Here is a 16,607-nt window from a genome sequence, read left to right as displayed (position 1 = left end):
AGCAACTCTGTAAGACAGATTGTGGTTTAAACAGAGTCTCTAGAGAGCACGAAACATACCCAAGTGGCATGCCTCTAAACAGTTGTGGTTCGGTCCTGGGTGATGAGCAGCAGAGTCGCACGGACGTCTGGGCCCAACCCAGAGGCATGGAGAACCATCTCTGCTACTTACTTTTTGAATTGGAATTGTTTGTTACATGGAATTGACACAACATCATGAACTAATGCATTGTTTTTTGAAAAACCCTAAACTCATTTCTCGTCCCGTTCACATTTAGGCTCATCACTAATTCTGTTGCACATTGTGGTCTGGACTGTGTGCAATCATTCAACCACAGTTTCTCCTTTAGTTATTATTTGAGTCTACTGAGATCTAAAAAGTCTTGCTTTGAACCAAGTACCCATTGTTAGACGTGTAGGCCGTTGTTACTATAAAGTGCTATAAAGTTCAAATATGGAGTGAAAAGTGCAATAAAAGCCTCTTTGTCTTCTAAAACAACGACGACAATCCCAGCCAGTCATTATCACCCAACCCCACTAACATTGTGAGCTCCAGTGGCCTAATGGAAAAGGCACTGGTCTCCATAGATAGGGATTGGAGAATCAACTGCCATGAAGACTGATGAGCAGCAGAGTGGCGCAGCGGAAGCGTGCTGGGCCCATAACCCAGAGGTCGATGGATCGAAACCATCCTCTGCTACTTTGTTGTTTTTTCATTGGACTTATGCATTGTTATTGCATTGTTTAGACACAACGTCATGAACTAGCGCATTGTGTTTAAAAAACTCCAAACTCATTTCTCATCCCATTGAAGATAATGCTCATAACTCACATTGTTGCACATTGTGGTCTGGACTGTGGGATATAGACATTAGAAATCGGTATATCTCTATGACTGGCAGTACTGATATGATCCAAGCAACTCTGTACATGCCACTGAGTTGTGTTTTTAAACAGAGACTCATAGCTAGAGCTATGAATTAGCATACTGCCAGCCCATTGTGACTGAAAGATGCCTCCAAAGTAACAAAAGAAATTACTATTAAAATTATAGTATAGTTAAAGAACAAGCAAAATCTAAAGATTGGTGAAACATTAGTAGGTTAACAAGAGGACAAAGTGACCAAACATGAGATGAATTAGGTACAGAAATGTGAAAGGGCAAACAATTCAAACACAGTTTGTTGTCTAGGCATTGTAAGCCCTAGTGGCCTAATGGATAAGGCACTGGCCTCCTAAGCCAGGGATTGTGGGTTCGAGTCCCATCTAGGGTGATGAGCAGCAGAGTGGCGCAGCGGAAGCGTGCTGGGCCCATAACCCAGAGGTCGATGGATCGAAACCATCCTCTGCTAATTTACTATTTTTGAATTGGAATTGTTTGTTACATGGAATTGACACAACATCATGAACTAATGCATTGTTTTTTGAAAAACCCTAAGCTCATTTCTCGTCCTGTTCACATTTAGGCTCATCACTAATTCTGTTGCACATTGTGGTCTGGACTGTGTGCAATCATTCAACCACAGTTTCTCCTTTAGTTATTATTTGAGTCTACTGAGATCTAAAAAGTCTTGCTTTGAACCAAGTACCCATTGTTAGACGTGTAGGCCGTTGTTACTATAAAGTGCTATAAAGTTCAAATATGGAGTGAAAAGTGCAATAAAAGGCTCTTTGTCTTCTAAAACAACGACGACAATCCCAGCCAGTCATTATCACCCAACCCCACTAACATTGTGAGCTCCAGTGGCCTAATGGAAAAGGCACTGGTCTCCATAGATAGGGATTGGAGATTCAACTGCCATGAAGACTGATGAGCAGCAGAGTGGCGCAGCGGAAGCGTGCTGGGCCCATAACCCAGAGGTCGATGGATCGAAACCATCCTCTGCTAGTTTGTTGTTTTTTCATTGGACTTATGCATTGTTATTGCATTGTTTAGACACAACGTCATGAACTAGCGCATTGTGTTTAAAAAACTCCAAACTCATTTCTCATCCCATTGAAGATAATGCTCATAACTCACATTGTTGCACATTGTGGTCTGGACTGTGGGATATAGACATTAGAAATCGGTATATCTCTATGACTGGCAGTACTGATATGATCCAAGCAACTCTGTACATGCCACTGAGTTGTGTTTTTAAACAGAGACTCATAGCTAGAGCTATGAATTAGCATACTGCCAGCCCATTGTGACTGAAAGATGCCTCCAAAGTAACAAAAGAAATTACTATTAAAATTATAGTATAGTTAAAGAACAAGCAAAATCTAAAGATTGGTGAATCATTAGTAGGTTAACAAGAGGACAAAGTGACCAAACATGAGATGAATTAGGTACAGAAATGTGAAAGGGCAAACAATTCAAACACAGTTTGTTGTCTAGGCATTGTAAGCCCTAGTGGCCTAATGGATAAGGCACTGGCCTCCTAAGCCAGGGATTGTGGGTTCGAGTCCCATCTAGGGTGATGAGCAGCAGAGTGGCGCAGCGGAAGCGTGCTGGGCCCATAACCCAGAGGTCGATGGATCGAAACCATCCTCTGCTACTTTACTACTTTTGAATTGGAATTGTTTGTTACATGGAATTGACACAACATCATGAACTAATGCATTGTTTTTTGAAAAACCCTAAACTCATTTCTCGTCCTGTTCACATTTAGGCTCATCACTAATTCTGTTGCACATTGTGGTCTGGACTGTGTGCAATCATTCAACCACAGTTTCTCCTTTAGTTATTATTTGAGTCTACTGAGATCTAAAAAGTCTTGCTTTGAACCAAGTACCCATTGTTAGACGTGTAGGCCATTGTTACTATAAAGTGCTATAAAGTTCAAATATGGAGTGAAAAGTGCAATAAAAGGCTCTTTGTCTTCTAAAACAACGACGACAATCCCAGCCAGTCATTATCACCCAACCCCACTAACATTGTGAGCTCCAGTGGCCTAATGGAAAAGGCACTGGTCTCCATAGATAGGGATTGGAGAATTCAACTGCCATGAAGACTGATGAGCAGCAGAGTGGCGCAGCGGAAGCGTGCTGGGCCCATAACCCAGAGGTCGATGGATCGAAACCATCCTCTGCTAGTTTGTTGTTTTTTCATTGGACTTATGCATTGTTATTGCATTGTTTAGACACAACGTCATGAACTAGCGCATTGTGTTTAAAAAACTCCAAACTCATTTCTCATCCCATTGAAGATAATGCTCATAACTCACATTGTTGCACATTGTGGTCTGGACTGTGGGATATAGACATTAGAAATCGGTATATCTCTATGACTGGCAGTACTGATATGATCCAAGCAACTCTGTACATGCCACTGAGTTGTGTTTTTAAACAGAGACTCATAGCTAGAGCTATGAATTAGCATACTGCCAGCCCATTGTGACTGAAAGATGCCTCCAAAGTAACAAAAGAAATTACTATTAAAATTATAGTATAGTTAAAGAACAAGCAAAATCTAAAGATTGGTGAAACATTAGTAGGTTAACAAGAGGACAAAGTGACCAAACATGAGATGAATTAGGTACAGAAATGTGAAAGGGCAAACAATTCAAACACAGTTTGTTGTCTAGGCATTGTAAGCCCTAGTGGCCTAATGGATAAGGCACTGGCCTCCTAAGCCAGGGATTGTGGGTTCGAGTCCCATCTAGGGTGATGAGCAGCAGAGTGGCGCAGCGGAAGCGTGCTGGGCCCATAACCCAGAGGTCGATGGATCGAAACCATCCTCTGCTACTTTACTACTTTTGAATTGGAATTGTTTGTTACATGGAATTGACACAACATCATGAACTAATGCATTGTTTTTTGAAAAACCCTAAACTCATTTCTCGTCCCGTTCACATTTAGGCTCATCACTAATTCTGTTGCACATTGTGGTCTGGACTGTGTGCAATCATTCAACCACAGTTTCTCCTTTAGTTATTATTTGAGTCTACTGAGATCTAAAAAGTCTTGCTTTGAACCAAGTACCCATTGTTAGACGTGTAGGCCGTTGTTACTATAAAGTGCTATAAAGTTCAAATATGGAGTGAAAAGTGCAATAAAAGCCTCTTTGTCTTCTAAAACAACGACGACAATCCCAGCCAGTCATTATCACCCAACCCCACTAACATTGTGAGCTCCAGTGGCCTAATGGAAAAGGCACTGGTCTCCATAGATAGGGATTGGAGAATCAACTGCCATGAAGACTGATGAGCAGCAGAGTGGCGCAGCGGAAGCGTGCTGGGCCCATAACCCAGAGGTCGATGGATCGAAACCATCCTCTGCTACTTTGTTGTTTTTTCATTGGACTTATGCATTGTTATTGCATTGTTTAGACACAACGTCATGAACTAGCGCATTGTGTTTAAAAAACTCCAAACTCATTTCTCATCCCATTGAAGATAATGCTCATAACTCACATTGTTGCACATTGTGGTCTGGACTGTGGGATATAGACATTAGAAATCGGTATATCTCTATGACTGGCAGTACTGATATGATCCAAGCAACTCTGTACATGCCACTGAGTTGTGTTTTTAAACAGAGACTCATAGCTAGAGCTATGAATTAGCATACTGCCAGCCCATTGTGACTGAAAGATGCCTCCAAAGTAACAAAAGAAATTACTATTAAAATTATAGTATAGTTAAAGAACAAGCAAAATCTAAAGATTGGTGAAACATTAGTAGGTTAACAAGAGGACAAAGTGACCAAACATGAGATGAATTAGGTACAGAAATGTGAAAGGGCAAACAATTCAAACACAGTTTGTTGTCTAGGCATTGTAAGCCCTAGTGGCCTAATGGATAAGGCACTGGCCTCCTAAGCCAGGGATTGTGGGTTCGAGTCCCATCTAGGGTGATGAGCAGCAGAGTGGCGCAGCGGAAGCGTGCTGGGCCCATAACCCAGAGGTCGATGGATCGAAACCATCCTCTGCTAATTTACTATTTTTGAATTGGAATTGTTTGTTACATGGAATTGACACAACATCATGAACTAATGCATTGTTTTTTGAAAAACCCTAAGCTCATTTCTCGTCCTGTTCACATTTAGGCTCATCACTAATTCTGTTGCACATTGTGGTCTGGACTGTGTGCAATCATTCAACCACAGTTTCTCCTTTAGTTATTATTTGAGTCTACTGAGATCTAAAAAGTCTTGCTTTGAACCAAGTACCCATTGTTAGACGTGTAGGCCGTTGTTACTATAAAGTGCTATAAAGTTCAAATATGGAGTGAAAAGTGCAATAAAAGGCTCTTTGTCTTCTAAAACAACGACGACAATCCCAGCCAGTCATTATCACCCAACCCCACTAACATTGTGAGCTCCAGTGGCCTAATGGAAAAGGCACTGGTCTCCATAGATAGGGATTGGAGATTCAACTGCCATGAAGACTGATGAGCAGCAGAGTGGCGCAGCGGAAGCGTGCTGGGCCCATAACCCAGAGGTCGATGGATCGAAACCATCCTCTGCTAGTTTGTTGTTTTTTCATTGGACTTATGCATTGTTATTGCATTGTTTAGACACAACGTCATGAACTAGCGCATTGTGTTTAAAAAACTCCAAACTCATTTCTCATCCCATTGAAGATAATGCTCATAACTCACATTGTTGCACATTGTGGTCTGGACTGTGGGATATAGACATTAGAAATCGGTATATCTCTATGACTGGCAGTACTGATATGATCCAAGCAACTCTGTACATGCCACTGAGTTGTGTTTTTAAACAGAGACTCATAGCTAGAGCTATGAATTAGCATACTGCCAGCCCATTGTGACTGAAAGATGCCTCCAAAGTAACAAAAGAAATTACTATTAAAATTATAGTATAGTTAAAGAACAAGCAAAATCTAAAGATTGGTGAATCATTAGTAGGTTAACAAGAGGACAAAGTGACCAAACATGAGATGAATTAGGTACAGAAATGTGAAAGGGCAAACAATTCAAACACAGTTTGTTGTCTAGGCATTGTAAGCCCTAGTGGCCTAATGGATAAGGCACTGGCCTCCTAAGCCAGGGATTGTGGGTTCGAGTCCCATCTAGGGTGATGAGCAGCAGAGTGGCGCAGCGGAAGCGTGCTGGGCCCATAACCCAGAGGTCGATGGATCGAAACCATCCTCTGCTAATTTACTATTTTTGAATTGGAATTGTTTGTTACATGGAATTGACACAACATCATGAACTAATGCATTGTTTTTTGAAAAACCCTAAACTCATTTCTCGTCCTGTTCACATTTAGGCTCATCACTAATTCTGTTGCACATTGTGGTCTGGACTGTGTGCAATCATTCAACCACAGTTTCTCCTTTAGTTATTATTTGAGTCTACTGAGATCTAAAAAGTCTTGCTTTGAACCAAGTACCCATTGTTAGACGTGTAGGCCGTTGTTACTATAAAGTGCTATAAAGTTCAAATATGGAGTGAAAAGTGCAATAAAAGCCTCTTTGTCTTCTAAAACAACGACGACAATCCCAGCCAGTCATTATCACCCAACCCCACTAACATTGTGAGCTCCAGTGGCCTAATGGAAAAGGCACTGGTCTCCATAGATAGGGATTGGAGATTCAACTGCCATGAAGACTGATGAGCAGCAGAGTGGCGCAGCGGAAGCGTGCTGGGCCCATAACCCAGAGGTCGATGGATCGAAACCATCCTCTGCTACTTTGTTGTTTTTTCATTGGACTTATGCATTGTTATTGCATTGTTTAGACACAACGTCATGAACTAGCGCATTGTGTTTAAAAAACTCCAAACTCATTTCTCATCCCATTGAAGATAATGCTCATAACTCACATTGTTGCACATTGTGGTCTGGACTGTGGGATATAGACATTAGAAATCGGTATATCTCTATGACTGGCAGTACTGATATGATCCAAGCAACTCTGTACATGCCACTGAGTTGTGTTTTTAAACAGAGACTCATAGCTAGAGCTATGAATTAGCATACTGCCAGCCCATTGTGACTGAAAGATGCCTCCAAAGTAACAAAAGAAATTACTATTAAAATTATAGTATAGTTAAAGAACAAGCAAAATCTAAAGATTGGTGAATCATTAGTAGGTTAACAAGAGGACAAAGTGACCAAACATGAGATGAATTAGGTACAGAAATGTGAAAGGGCAAACAATTCAAACACAGTTTGTTGTCTAGGCATTGTAAGCCCTAGTGGCCTAATGGATAAGGCACTGGCCTCCTAAGCCAGGGATTGTGGGTTCGAGTCCCATCTAGGGTGATGAGCAGCAGAGTGGCGCAGCGGAAGCGTGCTGGGCCCATAACCCAGAGGTCGATGGATCGAAACCATCCTCTGCTAATTTACTACTTTTGAATTGGAATTGTTTGTTACATGGAATTGACACAACATCATGAACTAATGCATTGTTTTTTGAAAAACCCTAAGCTCATTTCTTGTCCTGTTCACATTTAGGCTCATCACTAATTCTGTTGCACATTGTGGTCTGGACTGTGTGCAATCATTCAACCACAGTTTCTCCTTTAGTTATTATTTGAGTCTACTGAGATCTAAAAAGTCTTGCTTTGAACCAAGTACCCATTGTTAGACGTGTAGGCCGTTGTTACTATAAAGTGCTATAAAGTTCAAATATGGAGTGAAAAGTGCAATAAAAGCCTCTTTGTCTTCTAAAACAACGACGACAATCCCAGCCAGTCATTATCACCCAACCCCACTAACATTGTGAGCTCCAGTGGCCTAATGGAAAAGGCACTGGTCTCCATAGATAGGGATTGGAGAATCAACTGCCATGAAGACTGATGAGCAGCAGAGTGGCGCAGCGGAAGCGTGCTGGGCCCATAACCCAGAGGTCGATGGATCGAAACCATCCTCTGCTACTTTGTTGTTTTTTCATTGGACTTATGCATTGTTATTGCATTGTTTAGACACAACGTCATGAACTAGCGCATTGTGTTTAAAAAACTCCAAACTCATTTCTCATCCCATTGAAGATAATGCTCATAACTCACATTGTTGCACATTGTGGTCTGGACTGTGGGATATAGACATTAGAAATCGGTATATCTCTATGACTGGCAGTACTGATATGATCCAAGCAACTCTGTACATGCCACTGAGTTGTGTTTTTAAACAGAGACTCATAGCTAGAGCTATGAATTAGCATACTGCCAGCCCATTGTGACTGAAAGATGCCTCCAAAGTAACAAAAGAAATTACTATTAAAATTATAGTATAGTTAAAGAACAAGCAAAATCTAAAGATTGGTGAAACATTAGTAGGTTAACAAGAGGACAAAGTGACCAAACATGAGATGAATTAGGTACAGAAATGTGAAAGGGCAAACAATTCAAACACAGTTTGTTGTCTAGGCATTGTAAGCCCTGGTGGCCTAATGGATAAGGCACTGGCCTCCTAAGCCAGGGATTGTGGGTTCGAGTCCCATCTAGGGTGATGAGCAGCAGAGTGGCGCAGCGGAAGCGTGCTGGGCCCATAACCCAGAGGTCGATGGATCGAAACCATCCTCTGCTAATTTACTATTTTTGAATTGGAATTGTTTGTTACATGGAATTGACACAACATCATGAACTAATGCATTGTTTTTTGAAAAACCCTAAACTCATTTCTCGTCCTGTTCACATTTAGGCTCATCACTAATTCTGTTGCACATTGTGGTCTGGACTGTGTGCAATCATTCAACCACAGTTTCTCCTTTAGTTATTATTTGAGTCTACTGAGATCTAAAAAGTCTTGCTTTGAACCAAGTACCCATTGTTAGACGTGTAGGCCGTTGTTACTATAAAGTGCTATAAAGTTCAAATATGGAGTGAAAAGTGCAATAAAAGCCTCTTTGTCTTCTAAAACAACGACGACAATCCCAGCCAGTCATTATCACCCAACCCCACTAACATTGTGAGCTCCAGTGGCCTAATGGAAAAGGCACTGGTCTCCATAGATAGGGATTGGAGAATTCAACTGCCATGAAGACTGATGAGCAGCAGAGTGGCGCAGCGGAAGCGTGCTGGGCCCATAACCCAGAGGTCGATGGATCGAAACCATCCTCTGCTAGTTTGTTGTTTTTTCATTGGACTTATGCATTGTTATTGCATTGTTTAGACACAACGTCATGAACTAGCGCATTGTGTTTAAAAAACTCCAAACTCATTTCTCATCCCATTGAAGATAATGCTCATAACTCACATTGTTGCACATTGTGGTCTGGACTGTGGGATATAGACATTAGAAATCGGTATATCTCTATGACTGGCAGTACTGATATGATCCAAGCAACTCTGTACATGCCACTGAGTTGTGTTTTTAAACAGAGACTCATAGCTAGAGCTATGAATTAGCATACTGCCAGCCCATTGTGACTGAAAGATGCCTCCAAAGTAACAAAAGAAATTACTATTAAAATTATAGTATAGTTAAAGAACAAGCAAAATCTAAAGATTGGTGAAACATTAGTAGGTTAACAAGAGGACAAAGTGACCAAACATGAGATGAATTAGGTACAGAAATGTGAAAGGGCAAACAATTCAAACACAGTTTGTTGTCTAGGCATTGTAAGCCCTAGTGGCCTAATGGATAAGGCACTGGCCTCCTAAGCCAGGGATTGTGGGTTCGAGTCCCATCTAGGGTGATGAGCAGCAGAGTGGCGCAGCGGAAGCGTGCTGGGCCCATAACCCAGAGGTCGATGGATCGAAACCATCCTCTGCTAATTTACTACTTTTGAATTGGAATTGTTTGTTACATGGAATTGACACAACATCATGAACTAATGCATTGTTTTTTGAAAAACCCTAAACTCATTTCTCGTCCTGTTCACATTTAGGCTCATCACTAATTCTGTTGCACATTGTGGTCTGGACTGTGTGCAATCATTCAACCACAGTTTCTCCTTTAGTTATTATTTGAGTCTACTGAGATCTAAAAAGTCTTGCTTTGAACCAAGTACCCATTGTTAGACGTGTAGGCCGTTGTTACTATAAAGTGCTATAAAGTTCAAATATGGAGTGAAAAGTGCAATAAAAGCCTCTTTGTCTTCTAAAACAACGACGACAATCCCAGCCAGTCATTATCACCCAACCCCACTAACATTGTGAGCTCCAGTGGCCTAATGGAAAAGGCACTGGTCTCCATAGATAGGGATTGGAGATTCAACTGCCATGAAGACTGATGAGCAGCAGAGTGGCGCAGCGGAAGCGTGCTGGGCCCATAACCCAGAGGTCGATGGATCGAAACCATCCTCTGCTACTTTGTTGTTTTTTCATTGGACTTATGCATTGTTATTGCATTGTTTAGACACAACGTCATGAACTAGCGCATTGTGTTTAAAAAACTCCAAACTCATTTCTCATCCCATTGAAGATAATGCTCATAACTCACATTGTTGCACATTGTGGTCTGGACTGTGGGATATAGACATTAGAAATCGGTATATCTCTATGACTGGCAGTACTGATATGATCCAAGCAACTCTGTACATGCCACTGAGTTGTGTTTTTAAACAGAGACTCATAGCTAGAGCTATGAATTAGCATACTGCCAGCCCATTGTGACTGAAAGATGCCTCCAAAGTAACAAAAGAAATTACTATTAAAATTATAGTATAGTTAAAGAACAAGCAAAATCTAAAGATTGGTGAAACATTAGTAGGTTAACAAGAGGACAAAGTGACCAAACATGAGATGAATTAGGTACAGAAATGTGAAAGGGCAAACAATTCAAACACAGTTTGTTGTCTAGGCATTGTAAGCCCTAGTGGCCTAATGGATAAGGCACTGGCCTCCTAAGCCAGGGATTGTGGGTTCGAGTCCCATCTAGGGTGATGAGCAGCAGAGTGGCGCAGCGGAAGCGTGCTGGGCCCATAACCCAGAGGTCGATGGATCGAAACCATCCTCTGCTACTTTACTCTTTTTGAATTGGAATTGTTTGTTACATGGAATTGACACAACATCATGAACTAATGCATTGTTTTTTGAAAAACCCTAAGCTCATTTCTCGTCCTGTTCACATTTAGGCTCATCACTAATTCTGTTGCACATTGTGGTCTGGACTGTGTGCAATCATTCAACCACAGTTTCTCCTTTAGTTATTATTTGAGTCTACTGAGATCTAAAAAGTCTTGCTTTGAACCAAGTACCCATTGTTAGACGTGTAGGCCGTTGTTACTATAAAGTGCTATAAAGTTCAAATATGGAGTGAAAAGTGCAATAAAAGCCTCTTTGTCTTCTAAAACAACGACGACAATCCCAGCCAGTCATTATCACCCAACCCCACTAACATTGTGAGCTCCAGTGGCCTAATGGAAAAGGCACTGGTCTCCATAGATAGGGATTGGAGATTCAACTGCCATGAAGACTGATGAGCAGCAGAGTGGCGCAGCGGAAGCGTGCTGGGCCCATAACCCAGAGGTCGATGGATCGAAACCATCCTCTGCTACTTTGTTGTTTTTTCATTGGACTTATGCATTGTTATTGCATTGTTTAGACACAACAGAAATGTGAAAGGGCAAAATATTCAAACACAGTTTCTTGCAGATATTGTAAGCCCTAGTGCCCTAATGGATAAGGCACTGGCCTCCTAATCCAGGGAATGTGGGTTCGAGTCCCAGCTAGGCTGATAAGCAGCAGAGTGGCGCAGCGGAAGCGTGCTGGGCCAATAACCCAGAGGTACAGTGCCTTATCCATTAGGCCACTTACAATGTCTGCCCAAGAAACTCTGTTTGAATTGTTTGCCCTTTCACATTTCTGTACCTGATTCATCTTATGTTGGGTCCCTTTGTCCTACTGTTAACCTACTAATGTTTCACCAATTTTTAGATTTTGCTTGTTCTTTAACTATACTATAATTCTAATAGTTATTTTTTTTGTTGCTTTGGAGGCATCTTTCAGTCACAATGGGCTGGCAGTATGATAATTCATAGCTCTAGCCTATGAGTCTCTGTTTAAAAACACCTCAGTGGCATGTACAGAGTTGCTTCGACCATATCAGTACTGCCAGTCATAGAGATATACCAATTTGTAATGTCTTTATCCCACAGTCCAGACCACAATGTGCAACAATGTGAGTTATGAGCATTAATGTCAATGGGATGAGAAATGAGTTTAGGGTTTTTCAAACAAAATGCGTTAGTTCATGACGTTGTGTCTAATCAATGCAATAACAATGCATAAGTCCAATGCAATAACAACAAATTAGTAGAGGATGGTTTCAATCCATCGAACTCTGGGTTATGGGTCCAGCACGCTTTCTCTGCGCCACTCTGCTGCTCATCAGACTTCATGGGAGTTGAATCTGCAATCCCTATCTATGGAGACCAGTGCCTTTTCCATTAGGCCACTGGAGTTCACAGTATTAGTGGGGTTGGGTGATAAGGACAGTCTGGGATTGTCGCTGTTGTTTTAGAAGACAAAGAGGCTTTTATTGCACTTTTCACTCCATATTTGAACTTTATAGCACTTTATAGTAACAACGTCCCACACGTCTAACAATGGGTACTTGGTTCAAAGCAAGACTTTTTAGATCTCAGTAGACTCAAATAATAACTAAAGGAGAAACTGTGGTTGAATGATTGCACACAGTCCAGACCACAATGTGCAACAGAATTAGTGATGAGCCTTAATGTCAACAGGATGAGAAATTAGTTTTGTTATTTTCAAAAAACAATGCATTAGTTCATAACGTTGTGACAATTCCATGTAACAACCAATTCTATTTCAAAAAGAGGAAAGTAGCAGAGGATGGTTTCAATCCATCAACCTCTGAGTTATGGGCCCAGCACTCTTCCACTGCACCACTCTGCTACGCATCAACCTAGATGGGACTCGATCCCACAACCTCTGGCTTAGGAGGCCAGTACCTTATCTATTAGGCCACTAGGACTTACAAGCACTACACAAGAAAAACTGTGATTGAATGGTTTGCCTTTTCAAATTTCTGTACCTGATTCTTCTCATGTTGGATCCCTTTGTCCTCCTTTTAACCGACTGATGTTTCACCAATTTTTAGGTTTTGCTTGTTCTTTAACTATACTATAATTCTAATAGTAATTTCTTTAGTTACTTTGGAGGCATCTTTCAGTCACAATGGGCTGGCAGTATGCTAATTCATAGCTATAGCCTGTGAGTCTCTTTTTAAAAACACAACTCAGTGGCATATACAGAGGGGCCTGGATCATGTTCAAATCTTTTTGAACCAACATTAGCTAGCATATGCGTAATAAGCCTATTTGCCTCAGTCATTGTAACTAACATTAAAAGTTAAGCATGTTCAATCTATTTGTCTGGTGGGGGTGGGAGCATGGCTGGAGCAGGGGAGTGTGTGCTTTGAAGCAAGCAAAGAAGCTATTTAGCTCCTCTTCCTGCAACACACTTAGATCTCCTAATGCTGCATCACAGCCTCTGTAGTTTGTGATGTCTTAAATTCCCTGCCACACCTCCCATGTATTTAGACTGGACAGGTGGGACTCTATGCTCCTCTTATTGTCCGTCTTGGCTTTTTTAATTCCGCTTTTCAAGGTGGCTTGAGCAGCCCTGAACAGAGATCTGTCATCTCACCTGAAGGGCGCATCAAAGGCTCTGAGGAGTGTTTGGATCTGGCTGGTCATCCAGGGTTTTTGGATTGGCAAAACCTGAATGATTTTGTCCACAGTCACATTTCCAATGCAAAACTTGACATAGTCCAGTAATGTTCCTGTGAATGTTTCCAGCTCTCGGTGTTCAAACATGTCCCAGTCTGTCGGTTCAAAGCAGTCCTATAGTTTTGAGAGTGCATTATCATCCCAAGTTGTAACAGTCTTTGTGGTTGGCCTGGTACTGTGCCTGAGGTGGGTGTTGGCTGGGGGATAGGAATGAATGGTCTGACTGGTCGAGGTGGGGGAGGTGGATGGCTCTGTATGCATGCTTAATGTTGGAGTAAACATGGTACAAAATGTTCTCCCCTCTAGTCAAGTAAACATTAACAAACAGCAGCGGACCCACCCTGATGGTGTTCACATAATCGCAGGAGACTTTAATAAGGCCAACCTGAAGACTGGCCTTATTAAAGTCTCCTGCGATTATGTGAACACCGTCAGGGTGGGTCCGCTGCTGTTTGTTAATGGTTGTCAGCAGGAGAGAGTTTTTACATTGGCATCTTGTGTAATGTACACAGCCATGACAATCACTACTGTTAGCTCTCTCAGGAGAAAAAAGGCTGGCATCTTACAGATGTGCACTTGAGGTCCGGTGACCAGTGATTGTTTATAATTGTTGAATTGCTGCACCATTGTATGTAGATACAGAGCCCCCTCTGCTGCTCTATCCGGATTCTTTTGTCCTGTCCCAGTGTAGTAGAGTGTGGCCTGCTAGCTGTAAGCTAGCATCGGGCATCCCCGGGTACAGCCAGGATTCAGCTATAATCAAAACACGGCAGTCACAAACATAGTGATTTCTGGCGAGTTGTAATACCAGATCATCTATTTTATGCATCAGGGATCCGGCATTGGTGAGATACAGGCTTGGTAGAGGTTGTGTGGTTCCTTAGCCTTAGAATAACGCCGGATCTGCTTCCTTTCCCTCCTCAATCTGCGCCGTCTATTAGACCTGATAACACTCCATTGGGGAACCCGGTGGTCTTGCTACGTCGTCTGGAATGTTGTGCATGTGATGAAAGACACTCGAAACAGGAGTTTGGTGCTTGGCTCCAATGTCCATAAGGATCTGGTGGGTGTAGTGGATTGAAGTAACAAAAAAATGCACAGAAAAGTTGTGAGCCACTGCGTCCATGCATGCTGCCATCTTGGACCTCAAAGTACCATCCCCACACACTGCTCTATGGGTGCCTGTCACGGCTGCCCACTGCTCACCAAGGGTTATGAATTAAAAGCAGAGGACGTGCCTATTGTCACAATCACTGTCACTTAAATATTCTGTCAACAATTCCCGAATACTTGAATTCTCCACTGTGTGTTTTTTTTTTTCACTTTGATTTGCCTGGACACGTTTAAATACTTTATTCAGAAACATCTTTTACCTTGACTACCATGCATAACTCCTGTCAACAACACATGGATACCTTGAAATTTGTTTTTAAAAAGAATCTTGGCCCCCGACCTTGCCGTTATTAGTACCACGTTGTAACCAGCTGAGCTTACCAGTCTTGCCTACGGAGCAGCTTGGAGGGCTGTGGACAATTGGTTAACAGTCTCTATGTCCAAGGGTGTTGGCACAGAAATTTGCTCGGAGCAGACCAGAGACTATAGAACAGCTGTGAAAGTTTCAGCTCTTCGGCCAAAAAAAGCCCAAACAACTTTTCCCTATCACTAGTCTGCTCCCCTAATCAGCATTTGCCGTGGAATCAACAGGGCCAGGGCAGCTTGACTCTCAATACTGAAATATGTGGTAATAGTGGTATATTGGTGCTACAGTGGCCCGGTACCCTAACTAGGACAGCCTAACTAATTTAACACTGTCTGTGTCTAACAGGGGGGCTATGTGATAAACTGGACTTTATAATTGACACTGTGTCAAAGTGAAGTGAAATGAGTGTCTGGGACTTTAACAGAAGGCCAGAGAAAACAGATAGGTTTTGAGATTGGATTTAAACACTGAGACTGTGTCTGAGTCCTGGACATTGACAACTGTTCCACAACTGCGGAGCTCTATAGGAGAAGGATCTGCTCCCAGCTGTGACCTTCTGTACTTTTGGTACCAGTAGAGACCCCGCACCCATTGATCGAAGGGGGCGTGGCGGGTCGTAAAGAACTAAAAGTTCACTCAGGTACTGCGGGGCGAGACCATTTAGAGCTTTATAGGTCAAAAGTAGGATTTTGGAGTCAATCCTAAATTTGATGGGTAACCAGTGCAGTGATTAGTAACAAGTGCAGTGAAATCACACACACACACACACACACACATATACACACATACTGATACACACTCACACCCAACACCATGCCCCCCAGCATGAACTGGTGTGTCTGTGTGTGTCGTTTTGGCAGCGCACAAGGGCTGATGCTCATTTACGTGGGATTACATGAACTGGCCTTTTTCCCCTCCCCTGTTGCAATTGATGTCCCTAACCCTAACCCTACTTTTAAAAATTAAAGGGAAATAATTGTCACTTGTGATACACAGCAGCACAGCACATGGTGCACACAATGAAATTTGTCTACTGCACATAACCCATCACCCTGAGTGAGCAGTGGGCAGCCATGACAGGCGCCTTCTAATTACGGGGCCACTTCTTTAATCGCTAGGCAAGCACTGCCCGACAGTACCGTCATGTACATATTTAAAGCTTCTTTCATTGAAAACGTTAGACCCCAAAATACACAACCTATGTGGGGCCTGAACCCACGACCCTGAGATTAAGATTTTGTTAAATCCAAGTACATTGGATAATATCTGCACCAGAAGCCTTTCTGCCTCAGTCATTATAACTACCCCTGCCAAAGAAATCGTTTGAATCTCTTTGCCTTTCAGATTTAAGGCCTTACTGTTCATGTCCCCAGAAGGCCCAAATTTTTGTAAATCTTGATGGTGTTGAATATCACCGGGGTAGTGGTGGCCTAGTTCAGAAAGCTGCCCAACAATCAGAAGGTTGCTGGTTTGAATCCCCATCCATCAAGGTGCCACTGAGGTGCTACTGAGCAAAGCACACACTGCTCCCCAC

The 16,607-nt window shown here is 42.2% G+C and overlaps 28 non-coding genes across 28 annotated transcripts; all 28 read left to right on the top strand.

The window, feature by feature from the left end:
* Window positions 1-627: 627 nt before the first annotated feature.
* Window positions 628-699, top strand: trnam-cau (transfer RNA methionine (anticodon CAU)). The gene has a single exon. It is a non-coding gene; the product is annotated as a tRNA-Met (tRNA).
* Window positions 700-1,200: 501 nt separating this feature from the next.
* trnar-ccu (transfer RNA arginine (anticodon CCU)) lies at window positions 1,201-1,273 on the top strand. The gene has a single exon. It is a non-coding gene; the product is annotated as a tRNA-Arg (tRNA).
* A 6-nt stretch (window positions 1,274-1,279) lies between these two features.
* On the top strand, window positions 1,280-1,351 carry trnam-cau (transfer RNA methionine (anticodon CAU)). Its single transcript has one exon. It is a non-coding gene; the product is annotated as a tRNA-Met (tRNA).
* Window positions 1,352-1,815: 464 nt separating this feature from the next.
* On the top strand, window positions 1,816-1,887 carry trnam-cau (transfer RNA methionine (anticodon CAU)). The gene has a single exon. It is a non-coding gene; the product is annotated as a tRNA-Met (tRNA).
* Window positions 1,888-2,388: 501 nt separating this feature from the next.
* On the top strand, window positions 2,389-2,461 carry trnar-ccu (transfer RNA arginine (anticodon CCU)). The gene has a single exon. It is a non-coding gene; the product is annotated as a tRNA-Arg (tRNA).
* A 6-nt stretch (window positions 2,462-2,467) lies between these two features.
* Window positions 2,468-2,539, top strand: trnam-cau (transfer RNA methionine (anticodon CAU)). The gene has a single exon. It is a non-coding gene; the product is annotated as a tRNA-Met (tRNA).
* Window positions 2,540-3,004: 465 nt separating this feature from the next.
* On the top strand, window positions 3,005-3,076 carry trnam-cau (transfer RNA methionine (anticodon CAU)). Its single transcript has one exon. It is a non-coding gene; the product is annotated as a tRNA-Met (tRNA).
* Window positions 3,077-3,577: 501 nt separating this feature from the next.
* On the top strand, window positions 3,578-3,650 carry trnar-ccu (transfer RNA arginine (anticodon CCU)). Its single transcript has one exon. It is a non-coding gene; the product is annotated as a tRNA-Arg (tRNA).
* A 6-nt stretch (window positions 3,651-3,656) lies between these two features.
* On the top strand, window positions 3,657-3,728 carry trnam-cau (transfer RNA methionine (anticodon CAU)). Its single transcript has one exon. It is a non-coding gene; the product is annotated as a tRNA-Met (tRNA).
* A 464-nt stretch (window positions 3,729-4,192) lies between these two features.
* Window positions 4,193-4,264, top strand: trnam-cau (transfer RNA methionine (anticodon CAU)). Its single transcript has one exon. It is a non-coding gene; the product is annotated as a tRNA-Met (tRNA).
* Window positions 4,265-4,765: 501 nt separating this feature from the next.
* On the top strand, window positions 4,766-4,838 carry trnar-ccu (transfer RNA arginine (anticodon CCU)). The gene has a single exon. It is a non-coding gene; the product is annotated as a tRNA-Arg (tRNA).
* Window positions 4,839-4,844: 6 nt separating this feature from the next.
* On the top strand, window positions 4,845-4,916 carry trnam-cau (transfer RNA methionine (anticodon CAU)). Its single transcript has one exon. It is a non-coding gene; the product is annotated as a tRNA-Met (tRNA).
* A 464-nt stretch (window positions 4,917-5,380) lies between these two features.
* On the top strand, window positions 5,381-5,452 carry trnam-cau (transfer RNA methionine (anticodon CAU)). Its single transcript has one exon. It is a non-coding gene; the product is annotated as a tRNA-Met (tRNA).
* A 501-nt stretch (window positions 5,453-5,953) lies between these two features.
* On the top strand, window positions 5,954-6,026 carry trnar-ccu (transfer RNA arginine (anticodon CCU)). Its single transcript has one exon. It is a non-coding gene; the product is annotated as a tRNA-Arg (tRNA).
* Window positions 6,027-6,032: 6 nt separating this feature from the next.
* Window positions 6,033-6,104, top strand: trnam-cau (transfer RNA methionine (anticodon CAU)). The gene has a single exon. It is a non-coding gene; the product is annotated as a tRNA-Met (tRNA).
* Window positions 6,105-6,568: 464 nt separating this feature from the next.
* trnam-cau (transfer RNA methionine (anticodon CAU)) lies at window positions 6,569-6,640 on the top strand. Its single transcript has one exon. It is a non-coding gene; the product is annotated as a tRNA-Met (tRNA).
* Window positions 6,641-7,141: 501 nt separating this feature from the next.
* trnar-ccu (transfer RNA arginine (anticodon CCU)) lies at window positions 7,142-7,214 on the top strand. The gene has a single exon. It is a non-coding gene; the product is annotated as a tRNA-Arg (tRNA).
* Window positions 7,215-7,220: 6 nt separating this feature from the next.
* On the top strand, window positions 7,221-7,292 carry trnam-cau (transfer RNA methionine (anticodon CAU)). The gene has a single exon. It is a non-coding gene; the product is annotated as a tRNA-Met (tRNA).
* Window positions 7,293-7,756: 464 nt separating this feature from the next.
* Window positions 7,757-7,828, top strand: trnam-cau (transfer RNA methionine (anticodon CAU)). The gene has a single exon. It is a non-coding gene; the product is annotated as a tRNA-Met (tRNA).
* Window positions 7,829-8,329: 501 nt separating this feature from the next.
* On the top strand, window positions 8,330-8,402 carry trnar-ccu (transfer RNA arginine (anticodon CCU)). The gene has a single exon. It is a non-coding gene; the product is annotated as a tRNA-Arg (tRNA).
* A 6-nt stretch (window positions 8,403-8,408) lies between these two features.
* trnam-cau (transfer RNA methionine (anticodon CAU)) lies at window positions 8,409-8,480 on the top strand. Its single transcript has one exon. It is a non-coding gene; the product is annotated as a tRNA-Met (tRNA).
* A 465-nt stretch (window positions 8,481-8,945) lies between these two features.
* Window positions 8,946-9,017, top strand: trnam-cau (transfer RNA methionine (anticodon CAU)). The gene has a single exon. It is a non-coding gene; the product is annotated as a tRNA-Met (tRNA).
* Window positions 9,018-9,518: 501 nt separating this feature from the next.
* On the top strand, window positions 9,519-9,591 carry trnar-ccu (transfer RNA arginine (anticodon CCU)). Its single transcript has one exon. It is a non-coding gene; the product is annotated as a tRNA-Arg (tRNA).
* Window positions 9,592-9,597: 6 nt separating this feature from the next.
* On the top strand, window positions 9,598-9,669 carry trnam-cau (transfer RNA methionine (anticodon CAU)). Its single transcript has one exon. It is a non-coding gene; the product is annotated as a tRNA-Met (tRNA).
* Window positions 9,670-10,133: 464 nt separating this feature from the next.
* On the top strand, window positions 10,134-10,205 carry trnam-cau (transfer RNA methionine (anticodon CAU)). The gene has a single exon. It is a non-coding gene; the product is annotated as a tRNA-Met (tRNA).
* Window positions 10,206-10,706: 501 nt separating this feature from the next.
* Window positions 10,707-10,779, top strand: trnar-ccu (transfer RNA arginine (anticodon CCU)). Its single transcript has one exon. It is a non-coding gene; the product is annotated as a tRNA-Arg (tRNA).
* Window positions 10,780-10,785: 6 nt separating this feature from the next.
* Window positions 10,786-10,857, top strand: trnam-cau (transfer RNA methionine (anticodon CAU)). The gene has a single exon. It is a non-coding gene; the product is annotated as a tRNA-Met (tRNA).
* A 464-nt stretch (window positions 10,858-11,321) lies between these two features.
* trnam-cau (transfer RNA methionine (anticodon CAU)) lies at window positions 11,322-11,393 on the top strand. The gene has a single exon. It is a non-coding gene; the product is annotated as a tRNA-Met (tRNA).
* Window positions 11,394-16,607: the final 5,214 nt, after the last annotated feature.

Source organism: Denticeps clupeoides, chromosome 14 (assembly GCF_900700375.1).
Source record: "Denticeps clupeoides chromosome 14, fDenClu1.1, whole genome shotgun sequence".
In the NCBI taxonomy this organism is placed as follows: domain Eukaryota; kingdom Metazoa; phylum Chordata; class Actinopteri; order Clupeiformes; family Denticipitidae; genus Denticeps; species Denticeps clupeoides.
Note: the sequence above shows the minus strand (reverse complement) of the source record. Positions and strands in the feature narration are given on the sequence as shown.